We start from the raw sequence: 17,732 nt of genomic DNA, 5'->3' as shown, positions 1-17,732 counted from the left end.
CCGGCCCTTGTCCCGCCCCGCCGGGTGTCGGGGGGTCCGGGCGTGAGAGCAGCCGGCCCATGTCCCGCCCCGCTGGGTGTCGGGGGGGTCCGGGCGTGAGAGCAGCCGGCACTGGTCCCGCCCCGCTGGGTGTCGGGGGGTCCGGGCGTGAGAGCAGCCGGCACTTGTCCCGCCCCGCTGGGTGTCGGGGGGGGGTGAGTTCAGCCGGCCCATGTCCCGCCCCGCTGGGTGTTGGGGGGTCTGGGCGTGAGAGCAGCCGGCACTTGTCCCGCCCCGCTGGGTGTCGGGGGGTCCGGGCGTGAGGGCAGCCGGCCCATGTCCCGCCCCGATGGGTGTCGGGGGGCTCAAACGTGCGGAGTACTTGCGGCTGAGCAAACCCCCGCTCAGCAGGAAGCACTCGTCAGACCCAGGCGCCGTAATCCTTCCCGGGAGCCGGTCCCACACATGAGCCGCCTTTCCTCGACACCCTTCATCTCCCTCCGAGACGCAGGGAGGCGTGTTCTGTATGGGCTCCTCCTCCACATCCTGCACTTCCTCGCCCTGGACCACCGTCCGGACATTAAGTGACGGTTAGTGTTGCCTTCCGGTCGCGAGGGCCCCCCCTCGGTGGGGGTCCCTCTACGCAGGGCTTCTGCCGCTCTCCATCAGGGACCTGGGGTGGAGGGTATTGCACCGAGGAGTCCCCTGCAACCTGTTTCTCTCGCGGTTCACAGACTCGCCAGCTGCCTGCCACTTTTGTGGGTTGGAAGAGTCTGTGTACCACGTGTAAATGGAGTGTGTGAGTCTCTGTACCACATGTACATGGAGTATGTGAGTCTGTGTTCCATGTGTACATGGAGTGTGTGAGTCTGTGTACGTGTACATGGAGTGTGTGTCTCTGTACCACGTGTACATGGAGTGTGTGAGTCTGTGTACCACGTGTACATGGAGTGTGTGAGTCTGTGTAGCACGTGTACATGGAGTGTGTGAGTCTGTGTACCACGTGTATATGGAGTGTGTGAGTCTCTGTACCACGTGTACATGGAGTGTGTGAGTCTGTGTTCCACGTGTACATGGAGTGTGTGAGTCTGTGTTCCACGTGTACATGGAGTGTGTGAGTCTGTGTTCCACGTGTACATGGAGTGTGTGAGGTTGCAGCCCCTGTTCCAATATCTAAAGTGGCTGCTCCTTGCCTTCAGGCTGCACTTCTAACCCACCATTCCCATCTTTGGACACCCTGTGCGTAGGGGAGAGGGTAGGGCCGAAGATGTCCTGGTTGGGTTGCTCCTGGGCCTGGTCAAGCTGGCCATCCGCGACTCACGCGCCAGGCGTAGAGGTCTCTGCCTGAGCCAGCTGCCTACCCCTTTTCCGGGGTTATGTCCGCGCCCGGGTGGTGTTGGAGAGGGACTGTGCGCTGTCCATGGGCACCCTGGGGGATTTCCGGGAACGCTGGGCTCCACGGGGGATTGGATGCATCCTGGATAGGGATTGTAATATAGTTATATAATAGTTTTTTTGCTATATTTGTTTATATTGTATTCTGGTGGTGGGTTCTGTTTTGTTTTATTGTATTGTAAATATTGTTTTTAAATAATTGAATATATTTTTTGATAATGTTAAAAAAAAAGCTCACCTCCAAACTCCACCCAGCTAGGCCTCAGCTCGTCACTATGCAATTGGATCCTGAATTTCCTGTCGGAGCGCCCTCAGGCAGTGAGACTGGGCCTCCATCTGTCCTCCACTACCACTCTGAGTACTGGCACACCACAGTGTTGTATATTAAGTCCCATCCTCTACTCCCTCTTCACACACGACTGTGTTCCTGCATTCGCCACCACCACCATCGCCAAGTTTGCGGATGACACAACGGTGATCGGGCTGATCTCTAACGGCGATGAATCAGCCTACAGAGTGGAGGTGCAGAACCTGGCGAGCTGGTGCTCAGAGAACAACCTGTCCCTAAACACAGCTAAGACCAAGGAGCCAATCATTAAATTTAGAAGGCCACAGAATGAGGAATACGCTCCAGTCTTCATCAACGGGGACAGAGTGGAGAGAGTGTCCAGGTTCAGGTTTCTGGGCACACACATTTCAGAGGACCTCACATGGTCCACTAACACCACTGCGTGGGCAAGAAAGCACAGCAACGGCTGTTTTTCCTGAGGACGCTGAAAAAGGCTGGTCTGCCCCAACAGTTGCTGATGACCTTCTACCGCTGCACCACAGAGAGCATACTGACATGCCTCTGTGTGGTATCTCAGCTGCAAGGCAGTGGATAGGAGAGCTCTTCATCTGCAGAGTTCAGAGGATCATTGGGATGCAGCTACCAGCCTTGCAGGATATCTACAATGCACGCTGCCTCAGGAAAGCCACTAGCATCAACAAGGACTCCACACACCCATGCCACCATCTGTTTGAACTACTTCCATCTGGCAGATGTTACAAGGCCTTCTACACCCTCACCTCCACACTAAGAAACAGCTTTATTCCTAGAACTATAGCTGCTCTGAATCAGACCTGCTGAGTGCCCCCCATGATCTGTCTCTGCCCCCATGATCATCTAGCACAACTGACCCTGCATGAACCTATTTGCACTTTACCTTGTTTCTTTTTTTCCCCCCTTTTTTTGTTGTTTCTTTTGTTTTTGCCGTGTTTTATTTATTTTATAGCATCGATATGGAAGTGGCATTCTTAATCTCGTTGTACTTGTACAATGACAATAAAGATATATTGATATTGATATTGAAACCCCTTGACGTAATAAAAACATCTCAAATCTTCAGAACGTCATGAAAGGAGCCAAAAAGACAGACAATGTTTGGTGCTTCTCTTTGTGGACCGGTTCACGGCATTTGATTTTGTCGGCCATAGATTGCTAATGATCCGATTACCGTGAAGGTTTTATAGATCTCGTTAATGATCGATACCCAGAAACAACCACGATGGATGAAGCCGGCGGGGAGAGAACAGAATAGAAAAAGGTGATATTCAAGGAGACCCAATGTCACTTCTCCTCGTCAACATCGCGATGGACCCTCTTATGTGTACGATCCAACAAAAAGGAAAAGAAGTATAGATAAAAGGAAGAGAACAGCGGGTTAGCTTTGCAACTCTGGCCTTTGCAGATGAGATTACTATCCTAAGTGATTCATGGGAATGACTAAAAAAGATCCTACAAACCCTCTGAATAAAAGTACGTTCCTTTAGAAAGGAGATGAGGAGGAATTTCTTTAGTTAGAGGGTGGTGAATCTGTGGAATTGCCACAGACGGCTGTGGAGGCCATTATTGGGTATTTCTAAGGCTGAGATTGATATGTTCTTGATTAGTAAGGATGTCAAAGGTTACAGGGCGGAGAGAAAGAGATAGATCAGCCATGATTGAATGGCGGAGTAGACTCGATGAGCCAAGTGACCCAATTCTGCGCCTATGACTTATGAACTTATGAACCTTCTGCCAGGGCACGGGCCTTGAGATGAACGTGAAAAAGACCAAGGGTTTCCCATGTGGTCAACAAGACAAAGACACGTCTATAATCCATTAAATAACTGGACAATAAACGAGGGCTCAATCCCACATAAAACCAGGGGAGATCAAGAAATATCCCGGTGCATGGGTTGACCCCTGTTCAGGCATTAGCAACGAAAACTGGTACTCAAAACTGGATAAACAGTTGAGAGCCTTAAGAACACCAAGCTGAAACCATTTAGAAAGATTGAGATCCTAAGGGCCCACATGGTCTCAAGATTGCATTTTCACCTCATCCTCATTCTTATTCTTTAGTCTTTAGCCAGAGGGTGGTGAATCTGTGGAATTCATTGCCACAGAAAGGTGTGGAGGCCAAGTCAATTGATATTTTTAAAGCAGAGATGGATAGGTTCTTGATTAGTATGGGTGTCAGGGGTTTTGGGGGAGAAGGCAGGAGAATGGGGTTAAAAGGGAAAGATAAATCAGCCATGATTGAATGGCGGAGTAGACTTGATGAGCCAAATGGCCTAATTCTGCTCCTAACATTTATGAACTCACGGAAGCATCCCAGAACAAGAAGTCATAAAGAAAACGGCAAAATAGGTCCTCCACCAGCTGAGTGAGACCACGGATGGTATCCTATCTGCACAGAATTGTGATGGAGCCTACCAAAATTAGATAAATACCATCTGCAGTTGTTAGGAAACGACTATCCTTGGAACAATCGGGTGATAAAATTATCGGCGTCATTCCAAATGGCTGTAAAGGAAGACATCACCCAGGTGAAACAGTTAAAATCTTTTTAAAAGTATTTTAAAGTATTTTTACTTTATCAGTAAAAATACTGAGGGGAGGGGGGGGAGGGAGGGAGAGAGAGAGAGAGAGAGAGGTTGTGTTGCTCTCTTCTCCGGTGGCTGAGAGGATTGAAGCAACCTTTGAAGATTGTATCGAAGGAAGGGGGACAGAGGCAGTGGGAGTTCGAAGTTTGACTGAACGTTGGACTTCGGAAACTTTCCTTTGTCGAAGGATTTCTCCATTTAGTGAGGAACTCCAGCGCTTGTCTGCAGTGCTGTGGGAGCGGCAGTGGCTGGCGGATTGCCAATCGTACCTGGAGACTGGGAGTTGGGAAGATGTGGTGTTTGTGTCGATTCTAGCTCCACAATCCAGCTTCCATACCATTGTGCCCGGACTGGGACTTCGGGCTCAACAAAGAGAAGGTACTTTTCAAATCTGGCAGATTCCGGAGGGGCTCGAAAGGCCTCAGAAAGCTCCAAAAGCTGCACTCGGCAGTGAGGATAGGCGTGGGCGTGTTCCCTTGCTCGATTGGAGAGAACTGCTTCTGCTGCTCTTTAGACTGAGACTGACTGAGATTCTTGAGCGAAGACTGCTGTTGTTTCGGGTGTTGTTCTGTACCCCTGTCAGGATGGCAGCAGCTCGGGCTCGGGCACGGAACTACACAGCTGTGGCTTCGGCTGCGGCTCCGGAGCCACTCGAGGAGGAGCCCTATGTCAACTTGGGGGGGCTTGAGTACGGGATCACAGTCCAAACCGGGAACCGTTGGTCCAAGGAGGAATTAGCGGAGAGTCTGTTTGATCTCTTCAAGATGGACGAGATTGCCTCTGGATGGGGTAAATGTCAGTTCATCCTAAAGGAACAGCAGGATGTGGCCCTAGCTTTGGAGAAGGGGCTTACAGTGGGGGGGGGGGGACCTTTGTACCGGTGGAACCATGGGTGTCCACCGTGCGACCGGTTCTCCTGCGCAACGTTCCCACTTTCATCCGGGATGCGCTCCTTGGCCCACACCTGGCAGAGATTGGGGAGGTGCGGTCCAGGCTGACTAGGCTTAAACAGTCCTGGCGCGGCAGCACTCGTCTCCAAAGGAGCTATACTTTTAAGAGGCGGGTGTACATGGAAGTAGGATTGGGGATGGGCGCGGAGGGAAGTTTTGTCGTCAAGAATGCGGGGCTCCAATACCGCGTGTATCGGAGTTGGGGGGAAGCATGGTGTCATGCGTGTAAAGAGTTCGGGCACTTCCGCAGGGATTGTCCCAATGGCCGGGGTGCTGCGAGAAATCCCAACGCTGCATCCCAGGAAAACACTGCTGGCCCACCCGGGGCTGCCGGTTCCACCTCGGTGACCCGGGGAGACACTGCTGGCCCACCCGGGGCTGCGGGTTCCACCTTGGCGGCCCAGGGCAGCACTGCCCCCCGGCCCCCATGTCCTGCACCTGCGGCGGAACTTGGCGGAGAGGTGCAGGGGGAGGGCTAGGAGGAGGGGGGGGATGGCAGGTGCAGAGGGGGAAGAAGGCCACGAAGAAAACGAACAATCTTAAAGTGAGACAATCGCAAACGGATGGGCCCACGCCCACACCTGAGCCCACCCAAAGTGTGCCTGTTGGGCCCGGAGAGGTCTAGGGGGCACCTGGCAGGGCTCAACAAGGAGCTGAGGAGGTACGGGAGGGGGCGGGGGAGTTCCTGTTGGGATCTGCGGTGGCCGAACAAAGGGATGAAAGAGAGGAAGCTGGCAGTGTGGAGGTGGAGGACTCCTTTATGGAGGTTACCGTTCCACCGCCCGTCGTGGGGGTAAAGAGGAGGCATGAGTCTAATGAGGAAGAGGATGGCCCTGGGCATAAGGCCAGGGGGCTGCCTACGTCGCGACCCTCCACTCCGGTCGAGGAGGGTGATCCACGACTAGTGTCCTCTGGGCCGGAGGTTGCCCTTTCGTCCCAGGGGCCTTCTGAGGGTGATATCTCACCAGATGTTGGGGTTGGCTGCCCTGGGATTGTGTCCCCTGGGATGGAGGACGAGCAGGGACAACCCGAAGGGGGGGTCTCGGCTGTAGGGGTGGTTTCCCAGCTTGTGCTCCTCATTAGAGCTACGAGAGTGACTGAGGGGTGTGCTGCCCCACAGGCTGAGGAAGTAGGGGAGAGTCCAGAAACACCGGCTCCTTCAGTGGGCCCCAGTGAGGGTACTCCCCTGGTGGTGGAAGATGGAGGCTCTCTGGGTGATGCTGGGGGAGTGGGTTCCCTGGATGCGGAGGGGGTCGGGGCTGTTGCGGGTCGTGTCTCTCAGTCGGATTCCGGGGGTGAAGGTGGACCGCGGGCCCTGGGGGCGCCCTGTTTTTGTTCTTCCCCAGGCCCAGTTGTAGAGGGCGGGGAGAGTGTGCAGGAGCCTGGCCATACACTGGCCGGCTCATCGCTGTTGGAGGCGTCAGGACTCTCCCTCGACATTGATCCCGGGGGTGGGATCATGTCGGAGAGGGGGGGAGGGTGTTGGAGCAAGCTTACACAGTGAAGAGAGCGAGCTGGCAGCCAGCGGCAGTCTGCCAAATCTGGGCCATGACCTTGAGTGCAGGGAGGGGGAAGATGTTGCTTCAGGTGTCAGTGGGTTGGCAGAATGCCAGGATTCCAGTGCTGTGGCTCGAACAGCCGGCATGTTTGAGATTCGAGAGTTTTTGAATGAACATCATCGCAGTAGGAGCAAAGTCCGGCTAGCTGCCGAACGGTGGCCAGACCTGGGGGGAACTATCCGGACACTTAGTGCTATCCTTAACAGTAAGGATAATGCTCTAGGTGCTTGTGATAAGCGCCAATTCGTGGATTTTTTGAAGCTCCTAAAAGAGAGGGGCTTGACTCCCACAAGGAGTGGGAGGAATAAGCCTAGTGTGCCTTCAAGTTCACAGTAGTTAGCCTAAATATAAACGGCGGAAGGGGGGACCTTCGTAGATTTCACCATCTATCGGTCCTCAGAGAGGGGAAGTATGCAGTGAGCTTTCTGCAAGAGACGCACACTGTTGTTAGTGATGAGCCCACCTGGGTCCTGGAGTGGGAGGGGGGGGGTCTACATGAGCCACCTCAGTACAAAGTCAAGTGGGTTGGCTTTCCTGTTGGCCCCGACTTTCCAGCCAGAGATTGTGAAGTTGCAGGAAGTTGTGCCAGGCCGTTTGCTCTATCTGGCCGTGATCCTGGATGGCGTGCCGTTACATTTCATTAACGTGTATGCCCCCAGCACCGGCACGATGCAGGCGCGGTTACTTCAGGAGGTGACTGCTCTGCTGAGCACCATTGATTGCGGAGAGTGTGTCTTCCTTGGGGGGGATTTCAATTGTACCCTTGAGGCGCGAGATCGCTCTGGTATTCAGTGTGCCCCTGCGTTGGAGGCGATGGATGGAGGCGATGTTGGAGGCGATGGATGGTGTGTTCGTGGTGGTCTTCATTATGGTGCTGGTAGATACGGCAACAGGAGAGACCCTACCGCAGCTGTGTGTGCAAATGAATTCACATACAGCCTGCCGTGGAAGGAGCCGATGGCACCATGTTGGGCCAGGCCGACTCCTACTTCATCGGTCCAGTGCTGCCAGGACACTGCGCCTTCAAGTAAGGAATATCAGAATTGCATGTCTCCTTTGGCCTGCATCAGATTGTTCAGAGACGTGGAAGTTGCAAGATTGCGCTGGAACAGATCATACTTTCTCGGCCGTGCATCAGCACTCAACAGTATGTCCTTTAATTGTTTAGGACACGTTGAAAGCCTATATTAGAGGGATCATCATAGCATTTTCTTCCTCCCTCAAAACCCAATCCAAAGATGAATGACAGCATATTGAACAAGAAATTAAAAAGTTGGAGAAACTTCACTCTTTATCTATAGACCCCGCTAAACTTTTCAAAATTGATAACTTGAAAATGAAATACAACAACATAAACACAATTGAATTGATTATTTTATAAACAAAGCAAAGAGGTATGTAGAACAAGGTGAAATGGCAGTTAAATTACTAGCATGGCAAACAAAGAAAGAACGAGAAGATCGGGCCATTCTGCGGATTGCCGGGGCTGATGGTTGCAGGCACTGATGGTTATGTAACAATGGATCCAGTTCAATGAGATACTTGAAGAATTCTATAGTGAACTGTATAAATCAAATTATTATTGTAATGGGGAAACCCCTTAATTCCTTTTTGAAAGATACCCCTTTAACCCACTTGACAACTGAAAGGAGGTCCTACGTAGATAAAGATATAACTTCTGAGGAAATTATGAAGGCTATATATTCTCTCCAAAGTGGCAAAGCACCAGGATTGGATGGTATTCCAGTTAAATTTTACATAGTTTTCTCAGCAGCTAATGCCCTTTTTTCTTTCTATGATTTCAACCTGTCTTGAGAAAAAGCTACTTCCTCGATCCCTCTATATAGGTGCTATTACTTTACTTAAAAAGAAAGACAAGGATCCTCTCTTATGCGCCTCTTATAGGCCAGTCTCATTGTTAAATGTCGATTATAAGATCATTACTAAAATTCTAACTTTACGCCTCGAGCCAATGGCCTCTAGTCTTATTCACTCTGACCAAACAAGTTTTGTCCAGGGCCGTCTCTTGTCTGACAATATACGTGGGTATTTTGATATTCTTTTTCACACTAAAGATTGTACAACCACGATGGTGGCTATTTCTGAAGATGCTGAAAAAGCATTTGATAGACTAGAATGGGAATATTTAATAGCCATCCTATAAAGATTTAATTTTGGCCCATCTTCATTTTCTGGATCCGTATCGTCTGTAGCTCCCCTATGGCAATCATTAAGACAAATATTCAGCACTCATCTCCCTTCAAGCTATTTCGAGGGACAAGACAAGGCTGTCCATTGTCTCCACTATTTGCTCTCACTATTGAGCCCCTGGCCGCAATAATAAGATCACATGTCCACTCACAAGGAATTAAAATTGGAAATGAAAATCATGTTATTTCACTGTACGCGGATGATATTTTACTTTATTTACGAGACCCCTTATATTCAATCGCAACATTTTTTACAATAGTGGAACAGTTTGGCGACTTATCGGGCTATAAAATCAACCGGTCCAAAACCGAGATCATGCCAATCTCCAAATTCAATTCTGATTCTTTAAAAGGGAAGACTTCCGGTGGCGTTATGGAGAGATAGGACGTATGTCTAAGTAGCTCTGCACCTTGCTGAATAAATCGCTTCAATAAAAGAACAAAACAGTTCATTTAGCAACGTATCCACTGGTTAAACAGCTCATTACTGATACGCAATTTTACAAAGAGGAGCGGTAAACAGACCACAATGCCACCCAAACAAAGGCTGAAAACAGGCGGAGAGGAAGGTTACGCAGAAGCCCCGAGCTCACCTTGGAAACAGTCGTGTGAAGAGACAACAAACCATTGTCTTACAAGCCATTGAAATCCTTCGCCGAGGACTCTGCAGTGAAGCAAGAAATATGTGCCAAAATAGACTCTCGCATTGAAGAGGTAATCGCGAACCTGAGAGGGGAAGTTTTACGTCTAGAAACCGACATCAACCGTAAGCTGGAAACTACTCTGGCTACTTTACTCGCCCACAGTAAGACTATCCGTGCGCTGGAAATAACTGCCTCTGATGCTACAGACGAGATGAAAGTTGAAGTGGAGCGCATTTCCGGCTTGATATCAAAACTTTCAAAAAAATGCCGAGATCTGGAGGGGCATTCCAAGCGTCAAAACTTCAGAATAGTCGGAGTGAAAGAAGGTAAAGAATACGGTCAAAATGTCCGTGACTTTACAGCACAACTACTTAAAGACACACTTGTGGCGGCTCCCGAGGGTCGGGCCTTACCAATCACGACCCCTTGGCACGGGAATGGGTCGATCCAAGGAGGCGGACTTCGGCCGGGAGTATAAAGGTCAAGGACCGCATGACTCTCACTCTCCTTGATTTCCAGCTAGACAGTAAACTCACTTTTGCTAACACCTGACTACATCAGGCCGGGGACCGCAGTTCACCTCTGAGTTGTGGTCAGCCATGGCTGAGCTGTTAGGGGTTCGGCTTCACCACACCACGGCCTACCATCCGCAGGCTAACGGCCTGGTGGAGAAGTTCCACCGGCAGCTCAAGGCTGCGTTGAAGGCAAGACTCTCCGGCACCGATTGGATGGACGCACTGCCTTGGGTCTTATTAGGCATCCGGACGGCACCAAAGGAGGACCTCGCAACGTCATCAGCCGAGCTCGTCTACGGGTCGCCGCTCACCGTGCCCGGGGAGTTCGTGCCCTCGTCGCCGGGGTAGGAGGAACCGTCCTCGTCCACCCTACAGCGCCTTCGTGAGCGAGTCGGAAAACTGGCACCCGTCCCTACGTCTCACCATGGGACGTTCCACCCGCACATCCCATTGGACCTTCGGGATTGTGCCTACGTTTTTCTCCGCCGCGACGCCCATTGAGCACCGCGTCAGAGACCTTATGAGGGCCCTTTCAAAGTGCTGAAACACGGGGAGACAACTTTTGTGTTGGACATGGGGGGCCGACCGGAGGCCGTGTCAATTAATCGCCTTAAACCAGCGCACTTGGACATTGACCAACGGTGCGGGTTGCACAGCCTCGGCCGCGCGGGCGCCCCCCTTTGCAGGTGCCTCCAACACCGCACCCGCCGATCCCCTCATCTCGACCGGTATTTGTACCCCCTTCTCCGCCCCCGTTTGTCCCTCCAGCTGTGCCCCCGCCAGACCCCCCGTCGGACGGGTACCGTACACGGTTCGGTCGACTAGTGCGACCACCGGTGCGTTTCGTGCCTCTGGTTCTGGGGGGGGGTGCTGTGGCGGCTCCCGAGGGTCGGGCCATACCAATCACGACCCCTCGGCACGGGAATGGGTCGATCCAAGGAGGCGGACTTCGGCCGGGAGTATAAAGGTCAAGGACCGCATGACTCTCACTCTCCTTGATTTCCAGCTAGACAGTAAACTCACTTTTGCTAACACCTGACTACTTGTCATTATTTCGGCCTACTTGGCACACTACACACTCACTTTAGCTGAGAAGCCCATGCTCGACCGAGCACACAGAACTGTGAGAGCCTGGCCGGACAACAACGTGCCACCGCGACACCTGGTACTTCGGGTGCATTACTGTCATGTCCTGGAGGAAACACTTCGTAAAGTGGCCAAGGATAGGAACTTATCATTATCAAGGTCAACGGATAAGGATCTTCAGGGACTATCCCCCTGTAGTCGTTAAACAAAGAGCACTGTTTTCCAAGACAAGAGCAATACTGAGGGACATACCAGGAGTTCGATTTGGATTATTATACGGTCTTGAATCCCTCTTCACTGACCCGAACGAAGCATTACTGTTTGCCCAGAACATTGCCGGAGTCGCCAAGGGATAAGTACTAGCCTATAGAGGCTATAAATTACTGGCTGTGGACGGGGGGGATTAGGTCACTTCCTGGGTCAGTTCCCTTGGGTCAGGTGGTCTGGGGCTATAAAGGGTTTTGGGTGTGTCGACTCATGAGTTTTAGTGCGGTGTATGTGTTCGTCCCGGAATAAAGTATTGCTACTACTCACCTGGCGCCTGGCTTGATTTCTGTGGTGACCGCACCCACTACACTGGTGACCCCGACTTTCCTTCGCAAGTCGCGATGGACCTGAATGCTCCACTACCCGACTCTGCCAGTCAGCCGCCTCTGGACCCTACCGCTCTCCACGCCGTGGCGGTGAGGCTGCCTCTGTTGTGGACCGACGACCCCGACTTCTGGTTTGACCAGGCCGAGGCGCAGTTCGCCCTGCGGGGCGTAACTGCCGACGACACTAAGTACTTTCATGTAGTCGGCGCCCTCGACGCGGCCACCGCGCGCCTGGTCCGACCCTTCCTCCGCGCCCCCCCGGCGACCGATAAGTACGGGGCCCTCAAGGCCTTCCTCCTCCAGCAGTTCAGCCTCTGCGAGGCCGAGCGGGCCTCCGAATGCCGGGCCTGGGGATCCGCCGCCCGTCGGTACTACTTACCGACATGTTGGTGCTGCTGGGCGACTACGAGCACGGCTTTCTATTCAAGCACGTCTACCTGATGCAGCTGCCGTCCGATCTCCGCCAGCAGCTCCTCCACGACCCGTTCACTCTTTTCCAAGACAAGAGCAATATTGAGGGACATACCAGGAGTTCGATTTGGATTATTATACCCGGCCAAACTCCGTGTCACACATGACGGTCTTGAATCCCTCTTCACTGACCCGAACGAAGCATTACTGTTTGCCCAGAGCATTGCCGGAGTCGCCAAGGGATAAGTACTAGCCTGTAGAGGCTATAAACTACTGGCTGTTAATGGCTCGCTGCTTTATAATATGGTAGAAATACTACTGACTGAAAGATAACTATTACGAGACCCATGTCGGTTAACTAATGTGATATCATGAGAGGTAGAGTCATAGAAGGGAAATACATTTCCTCCCGGTGGATGCAACAAGGACTACAAACCATCATGGCTGCCAGCAAAAGACTACAGAACCCATAGTCAGCAGGGCTGCCTGCCCTGCTGACACTGATTGCTGCTGATACTGATTGCTGCTGATTGCTGCTGACACTGATTGCTGCCCAGCTGAACCAGATGAGCTGATTGCCTCAGTGAGAGAGCTAAAAGGGAAGGGAGGCAGTATATTTAAAGAGAGAGACAATGACTGGAGTAGTGAGGGAGAGAAGCAGTGCTTGAGTTATATTTGGTAAGAAGGCAGCAAGCCACAGTTTTGATTTAACTACCTGTTTTGGTTTTGTGTACCTGTCTGCAAACAATTAAGTTTACCTGTTTTTGGAAAAGTCTAAATATATAGAATTTAAGTTTGAAAACAAGAACGTTTTTGTCTTCATTTCCGGCACCCACACCTCCCAACCTTCAAGAGAAAAGCTCCCGACCTCTCAAGACATCACACTATGTATTCAGTTACCTGGACGACTCAAATGTTGCTACTGGCGGAGTGTGGCGGCGCCCGGGGGCTAGGCCACTCCCTTGGTCATTCCACTCGGCACTCAGTGGACGGGGGGGATTAGGTCACTTCCTGGGTCAGTTCCCTTGGGTCAGCTGGTCTGGGGCTATAAAGGGTTTTGGGTGTGTCGACTCACGAGTGTTAGTGCGGTGTATGTGTTCGTCCCGGAATAAAGTATTGCTACTACTCACCTGGCGCCTGGCCTGATTTCTGTGGTGACCGCACCCACTACAGGAGTTACTTTAAAGACTCCAACATTCAAAGTGTATTTCTTAATTATCTGCTGAAACGCAAATAGGACGAGCTTTGACTTCTTCCACACAATATGCCATCCTATGGAATGTTAAGTAGAGTGGAATGTTGAGCCTTTAAAAGATGGTTCTGTTTAGTTCTTTAACACGTTATAGGTGCACGGTTATCAAATAAGTACAATATTAGTATTAGAAGTTAATTGTAAGGAAGGTTACCTTAACTTTACTGCTGTTGCGAGGTGTTTGTTGGCAGCGTCTCTATACTTTGTTCCTTCTTTCTTGTTTTCTAATTATCTATTTTTTTCTTTCCCCTATTTTGCAATATATATCGTAGTATCTTGCGCTAATGCGCATTTCTCTTGGTGATATTCACGGGGAGTGGGGGAGTGGGGTAGGGTGTTTCTTACTCAGCCTATATTCCAAAAAATACTTTAATTACTGTGTTAGAGCATTTATTTCAGCAGAAGATACATACACTAACTATGCAATATGATGCAGTAAACAAAACTGTGGGGAAAGGACTTACCTTTTGTAGTTGGAATGTCAAGGGCGTGAATGAACCAATAAAAAGGGGTAAAATACTAGCTCACTTAAACTCCCTTAACACTGACATAATATTCCTCCAGGAGACTCACCTCAAGAATGACTCACACAACAGGCTGAGGTGCAGGTGGATTGGACAGCTGTACCACTCCACCTTTCCCTCCAAAGCCAGGGGTACCGCAATCTTAATCCGCAAAAGTACCCCGTCAAAACATAAATCTACAATAGTTGATAAGGAGGGCAGGTATATCATAGTGACTGGAGAAGTGTATTCAACCTCACTGACTTTGGTGAACATATACGGTCCAAATTTTTGATAACCCCCAATTTTTCAATAAAGTATTTGTATCCCAGATATGTTCCAGTCCAATTTGATAATCGGGGGTGATCTAAATTGTATGTTAGACCAATACTTAGACAGATCTTCATTCCGTAGAATAATTACATCCAAGTCCAGTGAACTTTTGAATATGTATATAAACAACACAAATATAAAAGATATATGGAGGATTGCCAATCCCTCAGGAAGAGAGTATTCTTTCTACTCAGGTGCCCATAAAGTATATACAAGAATAGATTATTTTCTGGTTGATTCTAAACTCCTGCCATATACCCACAACCCAAAATATCACAATATTATTATTTCAGATCATTGTCCTCTTACATTCTCTGTGAAACTGGAAGGAATGGTGAAAAGACAGCCGTGTTGGAGATTTAATCCACAAATATTCGCAGAGGCTAAATTTTGTGAATACCTGAAGTTACAGATGGAAATCTTCTTTGAGACAAATGACACCCCTGGCATTTCTCCAACATTGCTTTGGGAAACCTTTAAAGCCTTCCTTAGAGGCTGCATTATTTCTTACCAAGCATTGCAGAACAAGAGAAGGCAGAGCAACAGGAACTAGAAAAATAAATAAAACAGTTGGACTCAGAAAATGCTGCCGACCCATCCATAGGAAAACATAACAAAATAGCTGCACTTAAATACAAATTAAACCAGATACTCTCAGCAAGAATCAGTAGGGCATTTCAATTTACCAATCAAAAATACTTTGAATTCAGCGATAAACCCCATAAACGTTTAGCAAGACAACTTCGCAAATTAGAAAATGACCGTACGATACATAAAAAGAGATCGGAAAGAGGAGAACTACTTTCACTGCCCAAAGATATCAACAAAATATTTCAACAATTTTACCAAACCCTTTACTCATCTAAAACAACAGCCGACACAGTGATGATGCAGACTTTTCTCGATAAGTGCAATCTTCCAACCCTCAGTAAGACTGAACGTAACGAGTTGGGTTCAGAGATAACAGTAAAGGACTTCTGACTTAGCAATCAATGGAATAGGACACGAATTTCGGGGCTCCTGCAATAATCTAAAAAAATCCGTCTCTGGGCACACTTTTTTTTTTTTTTTTTTGGTGTAAGTTTTACCCAATACTCAAACTTCAATTCCTTGCTGATCAAAATGCCTGCAAAAGCCAAACCCAAGAGCACTTTATCTGCACAACCACAGCGGCCTGCTCCGCAAGCCACATCCCCGCCTCGTAATGACTCATCTTCCAGTCCGGACGGAGCGGCTGTGCTATCAGGTGCTACTGCCTTATCCGACTTCAAGGCCGCCCTGCTCTTCTCCCTTCGCAATGTGATGGCGTCTATTTTTAGGACCGAGCTTCAAGTGGCCTTGAACGACAATTTATCTTCCATCCAGACAGTTACATGCAGTGAAATCAGATTTATCTGATTTATCAGATTTATTTGTTTCTATTACCAACATCCAGTCTGACGTGAGTGCTCTGAAGAATACCCTAGGTGAAATGGAAACCTCGCTCTCTACTTGCACCGATGACATCGCCACTCTCCAGACTAAAGTGGATTATCTGTCAGCCGAAATGGTAAGAGTGGAAAATAAATGCGAGGACCTTGAAGCGAGATCACGGCGCAACAATATAAGGATAGTGGGTATTCCCGAGGACTCAACCAACTCCTCCACTGCAGCGGCTGTCTCCACCCTTCTCAAGGGCGCTCTTAAACTTGAGAAAGAACCTCTCTTGGACTGTGCTCATCGCACTCTCCAACCAAAACCAGGTGAGCGCCCCCGCCCCATAATCGCCCGACTACATTATCATATGGACTGTGTGGATATTCTGCGGCGAGCCAGAGCCCAACAATGGATCAAGATCGGAGACATAGACATCTCTATCTTTCCTGATTACACAGCGAGGACGGCCCGTGCCCGAGCGGCCTTTAATGATATCCGGCACCAGCTCCGTGAGATACCGGGGATACGATTTGGCCTGCTATACCCGGCCTGCCTCCGTGTTACGCATAACGGCGCCGAGAGGGAATTTAAATCATCAGAAGATGCCAGATCATTCATTAAAACACTAAGCAAGTATGAGAACTGAGAAGAGATATATAAGGTTGACAAAGTACAATGTAATTTAGTATGGACATTTATCATTTCTCTACTCTACACACCAAGTTTTGTGATGTTGAAGTGGATTGGCTTATTTGTGCCTTGTTGTTTATCACCGTTAAATTTGCAGGAGCCCAGATTTATATCTAAGTTATACTATTACCATTAGGTTAAAAGCTGTAAGCATGTCTGTTACGGATTTGACTCCTTGTGGAGTTTGCACTGGGTTCTCCATCGTTTGGGGATGGGTCGATGTAAGTGCTATGGGGGGGGGGGGTGGGGTTGTTTTGTATCCGGGGTGGGTTTTTTGGGGGGGGGGGTTTCTCCCTTCTTCTCCTTCTTTCTCCTTCTGGGTGGGGGTCCATGTTTATGCTCTTTCTATATCTAACTTCTTAATAAATGGCCACCAATACTAGTAATTCAGTAATCTCACATACTGGCTCTTCTGTGAGGTTTGTAAGCTGGAATATTAAAGGTATGGGGAGCCCTATTAAGAGATCGAGGGTAATTGCTCATTTGAAACGACTTAAAGCTGACCTAGTGTTTTTGCAGGAAACCCATATGCGCACTAAAGACCAAGTCAGATTAAAATGCCCCTGGGTTTCTGAGGTGTTTCACTCAAATTTCAACTCTAAAGCCAGAGGGGTTGCCATTTTAATCGGGAAATCAATTCAGTTTTCAGCGTCCAAAATTATATCTGACCAAAATGGCAGATATCTAATTGGCTCAGGTACATTGTCTCAGGTTCCCATTTTATTAGTTAATATCTATAACCCCTAATTTTGATGACCAACACTTTATGGATAACCTGCTTGAATGTCTCCCTTCGTTAAATAATAACTTCCTTATATTTGGTGGTGACATGAATTGTGTAATTGATCCCAAACTAGACCGCTCCAATCCCCGAATCCTGACGCCATCACTTGATGTCAAGATCGGTTTCTGATTTCATGTCTAAGAATGGTTGTATTGATCCCTGGAGATTTTATAACCCCCAAATTAAAGAATATTCCTTCTTTTCACAGATGCATCAGTCTTTCTCTCGAATTGACTATTATTTCATTGATGCCAAATTAATCTCCAAAGTGTTAACCGCTAAATACCATCCTATTGTTATCTCTGACCATGCCCCTCTTCTTTGGATATTCACTTTTCCCCACAACCCCGGTCGGTACTCAGCATTATGGAGGTTCAATACTCTGCTTTAGTCAGACGATAAATTCAATAAGTTTATTGCAGCCTCAATTGAAGACTTTATTTCTATCAATCAGAATGAGACGGAATCTGTCTCTTGCTCACTGCTATGGGAATCACTAAAA

This window comes from Rhinoraja longicauda, unplaced genomic scaffold, assembly GCF_053455715.1.
Source record: "Rhinoraja longicauda isolate Sanriku21f unplaced genomic scaffold, sRhiLon1.1 Scf000381, whole genome shotgun sequence".
Classification (NCBI taxonomy): Eukaryota; Metazoa; Chordata; class Chondrichthyes; order Rajiformes; family Arhynchobatidae; genus Rhinoraja; species Rhinoraja longicauda.
This window is presented reverse-complemented; position numbering follows the sequence as displayed.